This window comes from Lycium barbarum, chromosome 8 (genome assembly GCF_019175385.1).
Source record: "Lycium barbarum isolate Lr01 chromosome 8, ASM1917538v2, whole genome shotgun sequence".
Taxonomy (NCBI): domain Eukaryota; kingdom Viridiplantae; phylum Streptophyta; class Magnoliopsida; order Solanales; family Solanaceae; genus Lycium; species Lycium barbarum.
Genome location: NC_083344.1, coordinates 37,464,668 through 37,486,134, shown reverse-complemented (window position 1 = coordinate 37,486,134; position 21,467 = coordinate 37,464,668).

Genomic DNA, 21,467 nt, shown 5'->3' with positions numbered 1-21,467 from the left:
TATATATATATATATATATATATATGTGTGTGTGTGTGTGTGCTTGCTATTTCTTTATTGAACAAAGTCTTATATTTATTTTAAGGCAAAACTCAGCTTTGAAATCCATTTTTTGTTTTCGGGCCCCAAAGACACTTTATCTCAGTTATTTAAAAACGTGGGCTTTGGCTTAGAATTTCTTTATCCATAGATAAAAAATCAGGTGGGCTTTGACCAAAAGAATGATTTATTGGGTTTTAAAAGACAAACTGTGTGGGGGTTTGGCCCAAATATACGTTATTTTAGCTATCAAAACCTGAGCCTCAGTCATGTTTTCTTAGCTACAAATTTATAAAATTAGTCAAATGAAATTCTTAGCCCCAAAAATGGCTTATGTCATTTTATTTTTTCTTTCAAAAGACCAAACATAAATGGGCTCTGGCCCGAAAAATACCTCTATGAACATTTGGTTTCTTAAGAAAAAGACTTAGGTGGGCTCTGGCCCAAACTATCATATATTTTTTGCCAACTCAAAACCCAGAAAAGAAAAAAGAAACATGTTTCAATAGTTTGAAAAGCAGTTTTTTCGCCTAATTTACTCATCCTCTTAATTTTGAACAATACTATCTTATCTTTCAAAAAAAAAAAAAAACTCTTGGTTTATTATTTATTAGAACAAACGCAACTGCTTTCCATTTTTTAATTTTTTAAATCAGTACGTGTTTTTTTTTCAAAATTTTCAAAATAATTTTTCAGGAGCTAAACGGCACATGCACCGTTTTGCCTAAGATGCCTAATTTGCAACATAAATGATTCCAATAATGTTTGTGAGTTTTTACAAATATGAATACAATACAAGAAGCACTTAAAGAAAATAAAGAAGGCATAAATATAATAAGAAAAGTAAATTGGGGTGTACCAAACCTCAACCAATTTCACCCATGGTTGGGCCTTCGTGTCATTTTTACCGATGACTGGGCCTTCAATATATTAGCTTCCCTTTCTTCTCTTTTTAGACTCAACGAACTTGAAAGAATTTCCCTATTGGGCCTTTGACCCAATAAGGTGGCTGGACCTTGGCCCAAGTGGCCATGCAGTAGAGATGGGAAGGAAACAAAGACCCCGGTTAGTTTATATTTTACTGTTCTTATCATACATATAACTATACACACATACATATACAGTGTCCTATTCTTCTACAAGTCCTATTCTATACACAAGTATACACATGTACAAGCAATATATCCTATTTATTCACAATCCCATATAATGTGCATATGTATTTCCATGTCTTTAAACTCAAACCCCAAACCTAGGTGGTGGAAAGGCGATGTCATCACCCCCTTATTACTGATGTCGCACAAGTTCCAAGAGGTTTCATGAACCTCCGGCATGGCTGGTCATCAGGGGATGGCTCAAACTAAGCCCCCTCCCACCTAAACTGCCTCTCTCGACCAACAATAATCATGGAAGACACAGATCCACATACACGCACACATGGCTTGGAATAAATAGGATAGGTCTAATATACCTAGTTATAGAACAATTGTAAGTTAACAAGAACAGATGAGATGTTACACCTCGGAAAAATATTCCGTTGGTACGCAAGTGAATGAACTAGTGAGGAGTATGAGTATACGATGTTTTCATGGGCGAGCGATGACATTCGATGATTCTAGGTGAGAGTTCAAAGATGTTAGAGATGGGGGAAGAGGATTGCCAAGAGAAGGCAAAGTATTTTGATAAGCATCGGAAAGAAATTACGAGCAACGAGTTAGTAAGGGCTTAATGATGTCTTGGAGAAGAGTAATAGCGTCCCTTGGATTGGTATTGAAGTGTTGAACAAGTGTTAAGAAGGTTCCATAAGGATTGGAGATCAAACGAGACGACGAAACGAACTTCGGGATCACTGGGGATTATACGGCCAAACTGTTATTTCCCGTGTTTTCGTATAATTGGAAATCGAGAAATAATTAAGACTTGTGTGTTATGAGGAAATATTTTGATTCTAGTTGATGTGACTATGTTGGTTATGAAATCAATAATGTTAAGACATTGGGGAAGGCCGAGGGTAAATTTGGAATTTTGGAAATTAGTTTCGGGACTTTTAATGAATTGGGCCAAGAAAAATTAGAACAAATTGAGGCCCAAAGTCTTGAAGGGAGCCGGCCAAGGCTTGGCCCATGATCCATTTTGAGTGGTCATGTGATTATCACATGACCTATAATTGGATATATATTAAGTCCCCCTTTGGAGTTATCAAGAACTAAATCAACACAAAAGAAAAATTGAAGAACACCCACCAAGGGCTCTCGGCCGAACCTAAGGAAAAGAGAAAGAAAACAATTCCCCAAGCCTTGTTGTGATCCAAAAATCTTAGTTTTCACATAGTTGTAAAGTACTCAAGACCCTCTTCAACGGGGTACAATTAGTTTGGCGAAAGGTGCGCGTTTGTGACAAGTCGGAAATTCAAGAAAAGGTAAGAATTTTGCCCCTCTAATGTTATGGAATTGGTGTGAATGTGTTAAGGATTGAGAATAGACGAGAATTCCGTCGTTTTGATGTGTGTGCAAAACCGTGGGTATATGTATGTTTGATGTCATGGCTGTGTGCCCTAGGAAGAAGAAAGAAATGTGAATTGATCTTGTTTGATTTGTTCAATGTGTCGTTGTGACCTTTATGTCATAAATGAACGTTTAAAGAATTGAATTGGCGTTGGAAAAGGATTTCGGAACATTATGGGAAAGTGTATACCTTTTGTATAATTGTGTATATTGTTGTATATATATGATGTTAAAGACTTTAAATGTGACTTATGGTTGATGTTAATGAATTTGGAATGAAACAATGCGAGTTAGAATGTTCGTCGTAAGTTTTGATGTTTTGGATGAAATATGGAAAGTAATGAACTTCGGGAAATTTTGTATATTGTTTGGAGTGTAATTGGGATGGGTTTGAATAATCTTGAATGGGTGAATGAATACAATAATGTGGGCATAAGTTTGGAATTGTGAAGTTTGAATGAAAGTTGTCAACTTGTGTAGTAAGGTAGAACTATGAAGTTAGAATGCGTTGATTGTGGTTTATGTTGTTTGATGATGTTTGGGTTGTTGTTGTTGATGTATTTTGAGCCGAGCTAAGTCTCGGGGGTGTTAGATTTATAGGGGAAATGCTGCCGAAATTTCGGTAGCCAAGTATAGCCCAAAGATTAAGATGTTAACTTTCATGAATAGTAACTGGTAAAAGTGACCATTTGCAGTTTTTGGACGAAACGGGAATTGAGATTTGACGAGCGTAAGGCGCAATCCAGGTATGTAAAGCTTACCTTTCCTTCTTTTGGCATGTCCTAGTTACACTAGGTCAAGATCGGACCCTCGGGGATAATTCTGCTCTTGGAAATCCGAGTTCAAGTTTGGGCACTATTCATTCAGCGCAATTGAAACCTTCCTTACATTTGGTTGAAAGAATGTTCAAACCTTCATAAATTTTGCTATTGTGTCTGAATCTCTCCGAAACTTTCGTAGATGGCTTTATGGAGCCTAAAGTCTGTGATTTGTGTCCGCCGCCTCGATTTGACTCAAGGTGGGCCCGTAAGCCTCGAGGCTTCCCTTATTTGATTTGTTTGACTCACTTCCGTCCGATATGAAAAGTAATTGTTTGCCTATGACTCAAAGGTCCGTTTGAAATCTCCTACACCATTATGGAACGTTTTGCACTATGAATGATACTAGATTTTCGAAAAATGATCTGGGAGTTGCTTTTCAAAGGTTTTGCAGTTTGGAACTTCGTAACTTCTATACATTAATTTTGATCGACTTGACTCCTACTCCGAGCCTCTTGGCGTCGGTATATGCCTATATGTAATTATATGTCGAGTCCTGTAATTTACTTTTAATATGCATATGGTCTCTGCACTGCTCCGTTCGTGCCATTCGCTATGATTTCGTTCGTCGGTACCCGGGCCGGCTTTGTGATCGTGCGCGCTATACCATATTCGGAAGTATGATGTGTTACGGTTTCCGAGGCCTCGCCATAGGGCCGGTTACCGTCTATGGAGTTATGATGTGATATGGCATTTGACATGTTCTGATGATGTGATATGTGTGTGATACGATTTGTCTGGAGACTGTACGGAGATTTGAAAAACTTCTGGAGTATGATGTGTTGTGGCACCAGCGTCGGGGGTGACCACGTTCCTAAGCCCTATACATGATTTTTATTTGCATTTGTACATTTATCTTCTGTACAGGTTTGATTTGCTACTTTGACGTTTGTGTTTGCTCCTCCTGACTCCAGTTATGATTGTGATTTCTGTACCTTCTGCTTTACATACTCAGTACTTCTCCCGTACTGACCCCCTGTTCTTTGGGGGGCTGCGTTTCATGCCCGCAGGTACAGAAGCTCGTTTGGGTGATCCTCCGGTTTAGGCTACCTATTCTGCTATTTTGGAGAGCTCCCCTTGATCCGGAGCTTAACTTTTGGTACATACCTTTTGCTGTGTGTGTTTCTGTACATTTGTGGCTGTGTGGGTACGGCGGGGCCCTGTCCCGTCATATGTTCGTATGTTCTGTTTTGTTTTAGAGGCCAGTAGTCATATTTGTGGGTCCGGTGTGTTTGTATGTGGATCTGTTTTGCGTTCTTAAGCGGCCCGTATGCTACTATGGCCAAGACGGCCCATGAGTTCGTACGTGTGTGTGTGCAATTGGGCGATGTATATTCCGCCACCTTTCTGATTTTGATATGACTGTTCTGCACGGGTGACCGCTTAAGATAAGTGTTCGATCAATGTTTATGTGACGTCTGCTATTAGTTTTCAGTTCGAACAACGTGTGTTAAGTCTGAATGAGTCTTAATATGATGATCTGGTTTGTGAGTCTGTTTGGGGTGCCTAAGTAGGGCACCAGTCGCGGCCCACGGGGTTGGGTCGTGACAAAAGTGGTATCAGAGCGGTTTGTCCTCGGAATGTCTACAGGCCGTGTCTCGTAGAGTCTTGTTTTTCGATGTGTTGTGCACCACATCTATAAACAGGAGGCTACAGGACATTTAGGGTGTTACTCTTCTTTGGATTCTTAGATCGTGCGATAAAGCTGTATGATTAGGATAATTCTCCCCTACGAATTGTTGTATCTACAGCGAGGCTCCAAAGAGCAGAAGTGTCGGTATTTGGGGAAAATGTTTCTAACCCTCTTCCTGCAGGTGATTGTAGGTTGATAAATAATGAAGAGGAGCGCTTCAGATGATAGGGATGGGGGTGCTAATAAGGCCCCTAGGACATCACCAGGACCGAGTAGGCAGATCCCCAGCTACTCGATTGAGACAGACCCTTCGGAGGATCCAGAGACGATTCCTCCAGAGTTTTTGATCCCCAGAGCAGAGGCTCCCAGGGAAGACAGTTATGACACCGACCCTTCGGAGGACCCAGCGACGATACCTCCAGAGTTTCTTACTCCCAGGGAGGAGGATAACCCCGATGCTGAGCCACCAGAGCATCCCTCTGGGACGCCGGAGGAGGAGGTTCCCGAGGATGTGCCAGCAGCTCTGGTAGTGGAGCAGTATGTTAGACAGGCTTCCCCGGAGAGTGTTACGCCCTACTCCAGCCCTTTGTCCTGGCCGTCGGTGAACCAGGAATTGCCAGGCTATCTACACTCCTCCGATTCAGATGCAGGTAATAGTGGGGGCCAGACAAACGACGATGATGAGGGACACAGTTCCCACGGCAGCTCCCCAGGTTAGACCCGAGTTTGATCAGTTATGAGTACGTAAGTTTCCTAAAATTCTCGGTATGTGTATGATATCTGTAAAACGTTGTTCAATGACGATAACGGAAATTTAAAAGGATTAGCGACCTAGTGATCGAAGGCAAGGGCGACTGAGATGTCCCCACCGTCAGTGTGAGTCTGGAAATCCTGGATGAAAGAAAACAGGAAAGTGCCTCCGATGCCGTTTGAGATGGGCACGTGTGGTAAGTGTCGACGACGTTATAATTCTTATTTGAAGTTATCAGCTCCGTGTGGCTGCGATACGACATGATATGATATGTATGTGTGTGTATATGTGTTGGCCCTGTGAGGCATGATTGGTATTTCTGGTGTACATGTTTTGGATAGTAAGAGAAACAGAGGAACCTCTGCCCAAATTTTTCCAGAGATATGGAAGTAAATATGTAGACTAAGTACAAAAAGGTCCCGCGATACTTGTCGGACTTTAGTTTTCTTCTGTCGGTGGCCGGAGAACACCTTACGGTGATATTTTATCAGATTCCACCGACTATTTGGAGGCGGAATTCGTGGGACGAAGACTTAAATCCGTGGGTTATCCGTAATCATATGTATATGTGTATGAAAGTGAATGTTGAAGATTCAGAAAGGCAGCACGGTAATTGTACGACTTAGCCGGGGGTGGGACCCGCTATAAAAATTTTCCGAAAATTTGCTAAGACCCCGATTTGCTCTAAAATTTCGTGACAAAGGTCGTGCGGGGCGATCGCCGAAATTATATCAGCCCTAACGCGTCGAAATGCATGAAAGTTTCGGGGTTAAGCGTGCTCAAGCCAGAGCAATTCTGGGATGGGTGACCCCCTGGGAAGTAATGCAAAGTTTTTCACAAGTGAGAGTATGATAAATATGAATGGAAATTTGGAGTAACCAAAAGGAAAAATAAAATGTGTGGAGTAATTAGTGCCCTTACAGGAGTCGCGCAGAGGTACACTACCGCTTGGGAAATTGAACGAATTTGAACAACAGTCTGAGACGTTCGCCAGTAAGGTATTAGTAAGTGTGTGTATGTATGTGTGTATGATTTTTGTTTGGTGTCCATATGGAACAAGAGCCGAGTCCAGGCGACTAATATTGTGAGGGATGAAGAATAAGAAGTGTGAATAAGCAGAACCTCTGAAGGAGCCGATGAGCGACACGCAAGACAATTTGTATGATCACTTGGCAAACAAGTTTACAAATAAAGGGAAATTCTCATGAATCATTGGAGCCTTAATAGGAGCGATTTGCTTCTAATTCGATATTCTATCTGTTGTACTTCTACACTCCCGATTCCGATAAGGCTCTGCCTAGTACGCCTCTGTATTTCTGAGCTCGATTATGGTCCCATCTGATGAATTTTTGTGCGTCTGATTCTAAATACGTTTCTGTCTGACACACCTCTGTACGTCTGACTCCGATCTCAGATTTGTCTGACATACTTCCGTACCTCTGATGTTGACTATGGATCCGTCCGATATGCTTATACGCGTCCGGCCCTAGCTCTGAATCTGTTTGGCATAAAGTGTCTGGTATGAAGTGAAGTGGGATTATGACGATGTGGTAAGAAACTCAGAAGTGTAACGAAAAATGATATTGATTATAATGTCTGGAAAGCGTTCGTCCATTACAAGAATATAGCGTATGGTTCGGTGCTTACGTGGGGTATGAGAAAATGTATTATGGAGGCATTTGAATCAGTGATGTGGGAAGAATTTACCCCATAATGTTGGTGCAGAAGCCACGTCGGAAAATTATCAGAGGACAACTACAAAGAGAACCCTTCCGAAGTAGTATGACGCCCCATGAGGTCAACTTAACATTCGAGGACGAATGTTCTTAAGGGGGGGAGAATGTTATGTCCCGTGTTTTCGTATAATTGGAAATCGAGAAATAATTAAGACTTGTGTGTTATGAGGAAATATTTTGATTCTAGTTGATGTGACTATGTTGGTTATGAAATCATTAATGTTAAGACATTGGGGAAGGCCGAGGGTAAATTTGGAATTTTGGAAATTAGTTTCGGGACTTTTAATGAATTGGGCCAAGAAAAATTAGAACAAATTGAGGCCCAAAGTCTTGAAGGGAGCTGGCCAAGGCTTGGCCCATGATCCATTTTGAGTGGTCATGTGATTATCACATGACCTATAATTGGATATATATTAAGTCCCCCTTTGGAGTTATCAAGAACTAAATCAAAACAAAAGAAAAATTGAAGAACACCCACCAAGGGCTCTCGGCCGAACCTAAGGAAAAGAGAAAGAAAAAAATTCCCCAAGCCTTGTTGTGATCCAAAAATCTTAGTTTTCACATAGTTGTAAAGTACTCAAGACCCTCTTCAACGGGGTACAATTAGTTTGGCGAAAGGTGCGCGTTTGCGACAAGTCGGAAATTCAAGAAAAGGTAAGAATTTTGCCCCTCTAATGTTATGGAATTGGTGTGAATGTGTTAAGGATTGAGAATAGATGAGAATTCCGTCGTTTTGATGTGTGTGCAAAACCGTGGGTATATGTATGTTTGATGTCATGGCCGTGTGCCCTAGGAAGAAGAAAGAAATGTGAATTGATCTTGTTTGATTTGTTCAATGTGTCGTTGTGACCTTTATGTCATAAATGAACGTTTAAAGAATTGAATTGGCGTTGGAAAAGGATTTCGGAACATTATGGGAAAGTGTATACCTTTTGTATAATTGTGTATATTGTTGTATATATATGATGTTAAAGACTTTAAATGTGACTTATGGTTGATGTTAATGAATTTGGAATGAAACAATGCGAGTTAGAATGTTCGTCGTAAGTTTTGATGTTTTGGATGAAATATGGAAAGTAATGAACTTCGGGAAATTTTATATATTGTTTGGAGTGTAATTGGGATGGGTTTGAATAATCTTGAATGGGTGAATGAATACAATAATGTGGGCATAAGTTTGGAATTGTGAAGTTTGAATGAAAGTTGTCAACTTGTGTAGTAAGGTAGAACTATGAAGTTAGAATGCGTTGATTGTGGTTTATGTTGTTTGATGATGTTTGGGTTGTTGTTGTTGATGTATTTTGAGCCGAGCTAAGTCTCGGGGGTGTTAGATTTATAGGGGAAATGCTGCCGACATTTCGGTAGACAAGTATAGCCCAAAGATTAAGATGTTAACTTTCATGAATAGTAACTGGTAAAAGTGACCATTTGCAGTTTTTGGACGAAACGGGAATTGAGATTTGACGAGCGTAAGGCGCAATCCAGGTATGTAAAGCTTACCTTTCCTTCTTTTGGCATGTCCTAGTTACACTAGGTCAAGATCGGACCCTCGGGGATAATTCTGCTCTTGGAAATCCAAGTTCAAGTTTGGGCACTATTCATTCAGCGCAATTGAAACCTATTCCTTACATTTGGTTGAAAGAATGTTCAAACCTTCATAACTTTTGCTATTGTGTCCGAATCTCTCCGAAACTTTCGTAGATGGCTTTATGGAGCCTAAAGTCTGTGATTTGTGTCCGCCGCCTCGATTTGACTCAAGGTGGGCCCGTAAGCCCCGAGGCTTCCCTTATTTGATTTGTTTGACTCACTTCCGTCCGATATGAAAAGTAATTGTTTGCCTATGACTCAAAGGTCCGTTTGAAATCTCCTACACCATTATGGAACGTTTTGCACTATGAATGATACTAGATTTTCGGAAAATGATCTGGGAGTTGCTTTTCAAAGGTTTTGCAGTTTGGAACTTCGTAACTTCTATACATTAATTTTGATCGACCTGACTCCTACTCCGAGCCTCTTGGCGTCGGTATATGCCTATATGTAATTATATGTCGAGTCTTGTAATTTACTTTTAATATGCATATGGTCTCTGCACTGCTCCGTTCGTGCCATTCGCTATGATTTCGTTCGTCGGTACCCGGGCCAGCTTTGTGATCGTGCGCGCTATACCATATTCGGAAGTATGATGTGTTACGGTTTCCGAGGCCTCGCCATAGGGCCGGTTACCGTCTATGGAGTTATGATGTGATATGGCATTTGACATGTTCTGATGATGTGATATGTGTTTGATACAATTTGTCTGGAGACTGTACGGAGATTTGAAAAACTTCTGGAGTATGATGTGTTGTGGCACCAGCGTCGGGGGTGACCACGTTCCTAAGCCCTATACATGATTTTTATTTGCATTTGTACATTTATCTTCCGTACAGGTTTGATTTGCTACTTTGACGTTTGTGTTTGTTCCTCCTGACTCCAGTTATGATTGTGATTTCTGTACTTTCTGCTTTACATACTCAGTACTTCTCCCGTACTGACCCCCTGTTCTTCGGGGGGCTGCGTTTCATGCCCGCAGGTACAGAAGCTCGTTTGGGTGATCCTCCGGTTTAGGCTACCTATTCTGCTATTTTGGAGAGCTCCCCTTGATCCGGAGCTTAACTTTTGGTACATACCTTTTGCTGTGTGTGTTTCTGTACATTTGTGGCTGTGTGGGTACGGCGGGGCCCTGTCCCGTCATATGTTCGTATGTTCTGTTTTGTTTTAGAGGCCAGTAGTCATATTTGTGGGTCCGGTGTGTTTGTATGTGGATCTGTTTTGCGTTCTTAAGCGACCCGTATGCTACTATGGCCAAGTCGGCCCATGAGTTCGTACGTGTGTGTGTGCATTTGGGCGATGTATATTCCGCCACCTTTCTGATTTTGATATGACTGTTCTGCACGGGCGGCCGCTTAAGATAAGTGTTCGATCAATGTTTGTGTGACGTCTGCTATTAGTTTTCAGTTCGAACAACGTGTGTTAAGTCTGAATGAGTCTTAATATGATGATCTGGTTTGTGAGTCTGTTTGGGGTGCCTAAGTAGGGCACCAGTCGCGGCCCACGGGGTTGGGTCGTGACACAAACATACTGGCCGTATAATATATACGATCCTTATGTTTGGGACCATATAATCAACCCAGATTGGCCAAACTCTCTGGACCAATTGTACGACCAAACATACGACCCGTACAATTTATATGGACCGTATGTTGGTCCGTATGTTTGGTCGGGACAGATATTGTCAATAAATGTAAGGGACCAAGGTTATTTCATTTCATTTCTTCTTGACACCCCTTCTCTCTAAAACATCTCTCTACATATATTCCACAAGTTTTCAAGAGTTTTTAGTGATCAACAACACAAAACAAGTGAATCGAGTGTAAGCAAACCCATTAAAGATCATTCAAGTCAAGAAATCCAAATGGAGAAAAACTAGGGTTTTTGCTCAAGTGGAGTATTTTGACGAAGGCTTGTTCCTACAACATCTAAGGTAATATTTATGGTATTTATATGTTGTTTAAGGTATTTGGAAGTTGAAATGCTTGGATTTTAGAAGAGTACAGCAAAATGAGTCATGAATGATGAATAGTGACGTTTTGAGAAATAGTTTGAATTGAATCATGATTGTTGTTGTGTTGTGACATGAATGGGTTATAAATGACATTAAGATCATGAAATGGACATTGTATGTGAATGGACGAAATCGTGTGTTATGATCTTGAATATGGATAATTGGAAGTGAATTGAGAATGTGGTTAGTGTAAATGATCAAAGGCTATTGTTATGATATTGTAAATGTATTGTTGACGTTTGGGAGTTGAATTACGATATGGAGGAATGTTGTATAAATAAAGGAGATGCTGTCCGATTTTCCCTAGCTTTAGCCATTTATGCTAGTTGTCAATTCTAATGATAGTATGACCTTGATGAAGGTATAAACGCAAGCGGGTAAGGGAACGTGCAAGTGTTAAATAGTCGAACGAAAAGGTATGTAAGTGTTACACCTCAGAAATTTTCCCGTTAGCGTACAGTGAATAGGCTAACCGAGGACATAGTGTATACGATGTTTTGGAGATGAGTGATAATGTCCATTAGATTGGTATCGAAGTGTTGAACAATTGTTAAGAAGGTTCCATAAGGATCGGAGATTTAACGAAGTAACAAAAATAAGATTCAGTTAACTGGTGGATTCTACGGTCGATTATACGGACCATATAATGGGTTTACGGCCGTATAATGAACCGTAGAAGTGTCACAGAGTGAAGTTGAGAAAAGGTGGGTTTTACGGTAGATTATACGGACCGTATAAAATTATACGGCCCGTAAAAATGAACCGTTAAGTTGACACAGAAAAGGGCAGCCACTGGTGCAGTTTTACGGTCGATTATACGGACCGTATAATGGACCGTATAATGGCATCGGGACTGATTTTGTATTTATAAAATAATGATCCAAGTTCATTTTAATTATTTTCCCCTTCTCTCTCCACGACCCAACATCTCTCTAGAACATTCCACACTCTTCCAAACCAAGAACTCAAGTGAAGAATTAAGGTCAACTTCATCAATCCACCAAAACCAAGAGTAAGAAACACATCAAAGGATCATTTAAGTCAAGAAATTCCATAAAAGGTGGAACTAGGGTTTCGTGCAAGTGAAGCATTTAAACTCAAGACTTGTTCAACTATCATCTAAGGTAAGTTTCATGACTTTATCATGTTGTATAAGGTATTAGAAGGCTGAGAAGCTTGAGTTGTAGAAAGACATGGGAAATGGGTCTTGAATGGGTGAATAGTGTCACCATTGAATGATAGTGGCATTGAATCATGAATGATGATGTGTTGTGATTATGAATACGTTATAAATGATGTCTATATCGTGAAAAAAGTATTAAATATGCGAAAACACAAAAATGAGTTATAAGAATAAATGTGGGAAAAATTGGAGGAAAATGGTGGAATGTGATAAACGTATACAAATGATGGTTGTTGATTGTACTATTGTGGATGTTGTTGTGAACGTTGGGGAGTTGATATAGACCATGGGAAAAGTAGTATAAATAAAGGAAGTGCTGCCCAATTTTCTCTAGAAATAGTGACGTATTCCCTTAAGTCGATTAGCTAACGTTGATACGAATTCTTTCGTGAAGGTAGCGACGTGGCATTAAGGAGAGCAAGCGATCGATAGCTTAGCTAAACGACAAAGGTATGTGAGGCTAGTCCTTTCTTTCTAATGGCATGAATCCTATAGCATGAATTCCTTTCCTCTTCATGAATTCCTATATTTCGGAAAGCGAAAAAGCCTATATCCATAAGTGCCCGTATAAGATAAAGAGATATGATATGATGATGCCATGTTGATAATGATGTTATTTATTGTTCACACTTACCTTATGTATTTCTTCCTTCAAGGTGAGGCAGAATGCTCATCTATGTTCATAATGGAATCGAGGGTTCACGACCTTACGTCACCTCGATAGAATGTAGTCGTGCTAGAGTCTTTAGGCATGTATGATGACAAGTATATTTTGATAAGCATATTATTGTAAGTATTTTATGATAAGCATGTCATGATTGCATCACACCGGGCCTAGTTGGCCGGGTAGTCACCGCCAAGGTGGGCAGCTATACGGATACACCATGACCTTTTGGCATGGGCAGACACCACTAGTGGGCGGCATGAGATGGTACCCCGGACGCGGGAGGCCTGGACGCGGGCTATGTTATTGATTATCACACCGTTCCGATATAGACGGACAGCTTACATATTATGCATATATGATATGATGATGAATATGAGTAAGACAGCATGCATTACTTCTTTTATGATTGTCATTTAGATCCAGATTTTTCATATTGATGCTCTCATTATATTATTGTTGTTTTTCGTCATTGTTTATGCCTCTCATACTCAGTACATTATTCGTACTGACGTCCGTTTCCTTTGGACGCTGTGTTCATGCCCACAGGTAGACAGGGAGTTGAGCTTGATCCAGATTCTTAGTAGCTGTCATCTGATTGAGAGCACTCCATTGTTCGGAGGTGCTTGTGATTCTCCTTTTGGTATATATGCATATTTTGGGCACGACGGAGTCTTGTTCCGGCTCTGTATACAGTATGTCAGTAGAGGCTCGTAGTTACGCAGTGTGGGTTAGATGGTCTCACAAGATGTTGTTATATGTATATATTATTTCGATGACCGAGAGGCAAGTGTATATAAAACATTTATGTTTCCATATAAAATATGATTTTTCTACAATTTGTGTACAAAGTTGATAAGAAGGGCATTAAATGAGTAAGATGAGTAGTAGACCAAGCGGTGCTCGGTGGCTAGCTCCGGGTAACCATCGCGGCCCCTAGCTGGGTCGTGATAGAAGTGGTATCAGAGCAGTTCGTCCTAGGAAGTGTCTACGACCCGTGTCTAGTAGAGTCTTGTTTATGACGTGTTGCGCGCCACGCTAATAAACAAGAGGCTACAGGGCATTAAGGAAAATTACCATCTTTCTTCTATGAGATCGTGCGATAGAGCCATGTATAATATTCTATTCTTTCTAAAAGTGTGTTATGATTTCAGAATGCCGCCAAAGGGAAAAGCTACAGCTGCCCAGAAGGGCAAAACTACGACGAAAAGGCAGGCAGAACGAGAGCTTCCGATGAATGTAGGGGAAGGTGAATCACAAAATGAGGCCTCACCCGATGTAGAAGAGCAAGGAGGAGCCTCAGCTCCGATCCCTCCACCGGGCGCTTCGGGTCAACAAGTGACCGAGGCCATACACTTACTGACACAATTAGTTGCCGCCCAGGCTCAATGATAGAATGCGAGCCCGAGTGATCGTTCGGCTAGTACGAGAGCCCGTGATTTCATGACCTTAAATCCTCCGGAATTCTTTAGGTCAAAGCCGGATGAAGATCCGCAAAACCTTATTGATGAAATGTTGAGGACCTTAAGGATTATTCATGCCTCTGAGACCGAATCAGTGGAGTTGGCCTCTTATAGACTCCGCGATGTGGAGGTAATATGGTACAACAATTGGATGGCATTAAGGGGAGAGAATGCGCCTCCTCCGGTTTGGCAGGAATTTTTGGATGCCTTTATTCGTCATTACTTGCCACCCGAGGTCCGCCGAGCTAGAGCGGACAGGTTCTTGAATCTAAAGCAAGGAAGCATGAGCGCCTGATAGTATAGTATGAAATTCAATTCTTTGGCTAGGTATGCTCCAACTATGGTAGCCGATATGGGAGACTGGGTCCATAGATTCGTGAGTGGTTTGGGGCCACATTTATTTAGAGATTGCTTGACGGCCTCTTTGCAAGACGGGATGGATATCTCCCGAATACAGGCCCATGCTCAGAATCTTGAGGAAAGACAACAACCGCAAAGAAGTGATCATGATAATGATCGAAGACAGGGTAATATGGCTAGATCCATGGGAGCGAGCAGTGAATATAGAGGGGGATCGAAACAGATGCATTCTAGGCACTCAGGTCAGTCAGCGACTAGTGCGCCTCCCAGATTCTCAGACAGGAGGTTTGGTCGTTCTTTTCAGTCAGGACAGGGCCAGAGTTTGAGGGCCTCAGATTCTCAGTTTAGGGGAAAGTTTAGTCAGCAGAGACCTCCAGTACCGCGGTGTAGCCAGTGCGGTAGATTGCATTCCGGACAGTGTTGTTAGGGTTCGGATGCCTGTTATGCCTGCGGGCAGGTTGTCCATATGATGAGAGAATGTCCGTCAGCGAGAGATAGAGTTGGGACTCAGCTCACAGGTTCCGCGGCAAGTTCTTCATCGGTACGTCCGACATCACAGATTTCCCAGACTTCATCCGGTAGAGGTAGAGGCAGAGGGGGAGCATCTACTTTAGGTCCTGTTCAGCCCCGCGTATATGCATTGGCTGGACGACAGGATCTTGAGTCCTCCCCAAATGTGGTTACAGGTACATTGACTATATTTTCCCGTGATGTATATGCTCTGATCGATCCGGGTTCTACTTTCTCATATATTACTCCGTATGTTGCTGATTGTATTGGGGTGAGACCCGAGCCAATTAAACCTTTCGAGGTATTTACTACGGTTGGTGATCCCGTAATAGCGAGACAAGTATATAAGACTTGTGTAGTTATTATATTAGATCGTCAGACAAAAGCTGATTTGATTGAGCTAGAAATGCTTGATTTTGACGTAATTATGGGTATGGATTGGTTGTCCTCGTGCTATGCTAATGTCGATTGCCGGAAGAAGATGGTTCGATTTATATTTCTAGGAGAGCTCGTGCTTGAATGGAAGGGTAATACGGCGTCTCCAAAGGGTAGGTTTATTTCCTACCTTAAGGCGAGAAAACTGATAGCTAAAGGTTATATTTATCATCTAGTTCGATGTCACACCCTAATCTCACTAGGGTGTGATGGGCTCCCGACCCTTACTTAGAGCCAAGCGAACCCTTTGACTCTTAATACACACATAACCTCATTGGACCTTTAAATCAAATAAACATGAAATACATAATGAGGCTTTCAGAAATATTCTTTTTCTTTGTTCTCAAATCAAACAAAATCTGTAATTATATGGACTTTATCACATAATACAGAATGACACATCGGCTGATGGAGCCGCTTACAACACTGACATTCTATACCCACGACTCTGTTTGCAAAGTCTCTAACATCAATCAGACATCGTAGCACATATACTCTGACTCGGCAACACTGTTGGAGCAAATGGAGCTTGCCATCTCCGCTGGGACATCTTCTATAATAGATTCAATTCATCTGGGTGTACCTGCGTGGCATGAAACGCAGCCCCCGAAGAAAGGGGGTCAGTACGAAAAATGTACCGAGCATGTAAGGCAAGAATTACAGTAAAAGAGAATCATAGCTGAAAAAGAGATTTACCAGAATCAAGTATGAACTTTTAAAACATCAAAGCACTTGCCTTTTCAAATGAAGTTCACATGTGTCATCATAAATCATCAATGAGAATCATGTATACCATCATCGTATATCATATATCATATTATATCCCGCGTTATCGCGCATTTGGAAAAAATTGGGAACAATCTTGCTTTGTAGGAAATGAGGGCTATATTTGATTTTATTTCATATATGTGTGTTATTCATGAAAAATATTGATGCGGAAATACGGAAGAAGGCCAAGGGCGAAATTGGAATTTTGGAAATTAGTTTCGGGAATTACAAAATGAGATCCATGAATTATTGGGCTAAAAAAAAAATTCATAAAATTGAGGCCCAAATTAATGGGTGGCCGGCCATGGAGTAGAAAAGGGCCCAAACCCATTAATTAAAAGTTATGTGATAAATATGTATATTAAGGAGGAGCTTATCATCATCTTGTTAGAAGCTTCAAGAAAAACAAAACAAGAGCAAAAGAGAGAGAGGGGGTTTCGGCCCCCCTTCAAGAGAAAGAAAAAATTTCCAAGTCCTTAGACTTTGATCCAAAAATCTCTCCCTTCTTGAATTCTTGATAAGTTTAAGGCCCTCTACAACGTGGTATAATTAGTTTGGCAAGAAAATCCCGTTAGCGGAAAGTGGAAAATTGAAGAAAGAGGTAAGAATTTTATTCTTTTATGTTATGGAAGAAGTATACATGTTATAATGATTAGAATTGAATGAGAACTATGGGATTGTGTTGTGTATATGTATGGCCGTGTGTTATAGGGTAGGGAAAGGAAGGTGAAATGCAATTTTGTTTAGCTTGTTAGTTGTGTCGTTGTGACATTTATGACGTAAATAAAGGTTTAATGACTTGAATTGGCATTGAAGTTGCTTGTGGGTAATTATGAGAAATTATGTGAATTTTATATGACTTTTTGGTGTAAGTGTGGAGGCAAAATTCTAAATGTAAATTATGGTTGTGAATGAGTTTGGAAGGAAAATAATGTGATTTGGGAAGTCTTGTTGCATTCGTAGAAGTTTTGGATAGAATATGGAAAGTGACGGATTACTTGAATTCATGTATATTGCTTGGAATATTATTGGAATACGTTTGAATAATCTTGAATGAGTAAATGAATACGATAATGTTGATGTTAGTTTGATGTTGTGAAGTTCGAATGAAAGTCGTCGCTTTATGTAGAAAAGAAGAATATTGACGTTAGACCTATTTTGTTGTGATTCGTGATGTCTTTGGTATTGTGGGTTGTTGTTGATTGATATATTGAGCCGAGCTAGACCTCGGGGATGCTATACGTATAGGGGAAGTGCTGCCGAAATTTCGGTAGATAAATATTAAGTTAAGTGAATTCTTAAAGTCTCGCAATTCCTAATTGGTAACTTTGACCATTTGTAGATTCTGAGCGAAACGGGATTTGAGTTTTGGACGAGCGTAAGACGCATATAAGGTATGTAAGGCTACCCCATTCCTTCTTTTGGCATGTCCTAGGCATACTAGGTCGATATTTGAGCCCCGGAGGCAATTCTGTTCATGGAAATCCGACTTGGAAATTGAGTACTATTCATTCAATTGAATTGAACTATAAAACTCATATTTTGTTGAAAAGTGATTAAATGTCCGAAACTTTTGTAAATGTAATCGAATCGCTTCGAAACTCCTATTTGTGATTCCATAGACCCCAAATGTCTGTAATTCATGTCCACCACCTCGACTTGACCCGAGGTGGGCCCACTACCCCGAGATTCCTTTGTTTGCTCTATTAGGCTCGTTTTTGTATAATGTCGGCAATGGACTTTTGATTATGAATTTGGCTATCGTAAATTAATGTTTTGACTGCCACGATATTCTAAATTATATTTTGAACCATAAATACTATTTTGGAAATACTTTTGCGAAATGAATCCCGTCTTGACTAATTGTCCGAACTACTTGACTAAGGAGTTAGCATATGATATTGTCAAGTTTCAAAAGGTGTTTTGATATATAAATTGCATTGTTTGCTCACGACTCCGCTCGTGCCCTTATTATAACTTCGTTCATCGGTTCCCAGGCCGGCTATGGTTCGTGCGCGCTATGATAAATTCGGCCGTATGCTGTGTTACGGTTCCCGAGACCTCGCCATAGGGCCGGGTTCCGTTTGGAGTTATGCTGTGATATGGCTGGTGATATGTTTTGATGATATGTGTGTTCGGGGTTGTACGGAGATTTGAACCTTCTGGTGTTATGCTGTGTGTGGCACCAGCGTCGGAGTGGTGACCACGTTCCTGAGCTTTTGCATGATTTTATCTGCATTATGTATATATGTTTTTGGCACGGATTTTGATATACTGGTCAGTATCCCCTTTTTGTATCCTGTTTGTTTCCAGTTGTGGTTTACATTTCTGTACTCTATGCTTTACATACTCAGTACATCTTTCGTACTGACCCCCTTTTCTTCGGGGGGGGGGGGGGGCTGCGTTTCATGCCCGCAGGTTCAGAGATTCGTGATCTGCCAGTGTAGGCCACACGTTCTGCTATTACAGAGTGCTTCTTTGATCCGGAGCCCATATGTCGGTATATATCTTTTGTGATGTACATGTATCTGTATATTTGACTATTTGGGGTACGGCGGGGCCCTGTCCCGTCATATGTTTTCGTTTTGTACTTGTAGAGGCCTGTAGTCATATATGTGGGTCATGGGTCATTGTGTGTGCGCGTTTGTTTGTGATCTGTGTCTTAGTGCGGTCCCGTTTACTATTATGGCCAAAACGACCCATTTGTCTGTATACGTTTATGTATCTGGCGATGTATATTCCGCCAACCTATCAGATTTGGATACGGCCAGAATGGCCTGTATATTTGTATATGTGCTTATGATCGGCGATGTGTATTCCGCCGGTCCCTTCTGTTCTGATATGATATTTTGGTACGTGTGACCGCTTAAGACAAGTTTTGATTTAAATTATGTTTAAAATGGCTATTATGAAGTTTGAGCTAAGTTTGGGTTTGATAACTGGATATGTGAATCGATCTGGGTGCCCAAGTAGGGTGCCAGTCGCGGCCCACGGGGCTGGGTCGTGACATATCATATAACGTGCCCCGGCCCTCCATTGAGGGACGCGGTGAATGGAATCATGTATGTCATCATTATACATCATATATGCATATAACGTGCCCCGGCCCTCCACTGAGGGACGCGGTGAATGGAATCATGTATGTCATCATTATATATTATATTTGCATATAACGTGCCCCGACCCTCCATTGAGGGACGTGGTGATTGAAATCATGTATGCCAATGTCATGTATCACATATGCATGTAACGTGCCCCGGCCCTCTTTTGCGGCACGCGGTGAATAGTGTCATCATATGCCATCCTAGCCACCACCCCGTCATCATATCATAATGTCATCATATCATATATATCGTGCCCCGGCCCGCAAGTGAGAGGGACGCGGTGAACAATGCAGAGAAGTACGCACGAGAACATATCCTGGCCCGGGCTCAGTGAAGGACATACTGAGACTTGCACGAACAGAGTAGTGCGAAACCATATGCACATAAATCAAGACTCGATAGAGACGTACTCTTACCGACATTTGAAGGATCATAAACACGTCTCAAGTCAATCCGGTTTAGTATGGGAAAGTTACAGACATTTTTACTACAGAACTTTTACGAACGTTTCAAAGCAAATCCAAGATCTTTTACGAAAGTTAGGGACATTAAAACTTACAGAACTCATTTAGAAACAGGATTCTTTATGCTCATCTCGTTATTCAATCATATAATAAGCTCAACTGTATCGAGCGTACTCATATCAAAAGTGAATAGGAACCATAGACAAACTCGGAAACATATCAAACGGGGCTTCGGAATCATGGATACATATCAAAACCATATGAAGTAGCTTATTCATTTGTTAATCATACAGTAGACTCAACCATATGAAACATGCTCATGGCAAAAGAGAATAAGAATCATAACCAAGCTCGGAATCAAAGAGTAGAGTTACCCCAAGGTGCGTGTCATGTCATACCTTACTGTGCTCTAGGACATGCCAAAAGAAAGAAAGGGTAAGCCTTACATACCTGTCCCACGACCAACTAGCTACGCTTATTTTTTTCCAAACTTGCTAGTCTACATTCAAGAAGATTTACACAATCGTTAGCTTCGTCGTCATACACTTGCTTTAGTTCTTCAAATGAATTCACTCATAATCTGCCGAAATTTTGGCAGCATCTCCCCTGTAAATACACCATCCCCGAGAATCTGACTCGGCCAATTTTTATCAACAACAATCCGAGAATTCAACTCGGCCAAATTATCAGCAACAACAATACCAACAATCATATTTCCAACTTCAACAACTAATTCAAAATACATTCCAACATTAGTAGCTCCTTCTACATAATTCAACAACATTTCCTTTATATTCAATTCATAATTGTTCACATATTCAAATACTAATCCGAAACCATTCAACAATATTCAAGAGCACTTCAACGACCCGCACAACATTTCAAACGGCCCAACCAACACATACATTACCCGAATTCTTCCAAATTCAACAAGAACAATTACAACACATTTCCTTTCTTCCATATTCATGAAGTATAACAACCACGCGTTAACAATATCATTCATGCAAACATAAGAAATTATTTTAACGGCATATTTACTTCCGCAACAATACCACAACGATTTACGACTTCATTTCAAGTTATCAAACCTTCATTTTCATCATAGAATCCACAACTACAACAGTTGAAATACTTGATAAAATCAATTCATCACATCTCACCCACATAGCTACTATTCGGCCAACACCCACACACATATATATTACATGAATTTCATCCATTTCTACCTTCTACAATACTCACAATTCATCCATAAAACATGTAAGAGAAGGTTGAACACATACCTTTTTCCCCTTATCTCTTTACTCGGCTAGGGGCATATATTGCACAAATGAGTGATTTAATTGCTCCAACAACTCCTTCATGTTAATAAGGACATTCCAATTGGTTGGAATACTCGGAGAAAATAATTTTTCTTGATCAACTCCATGG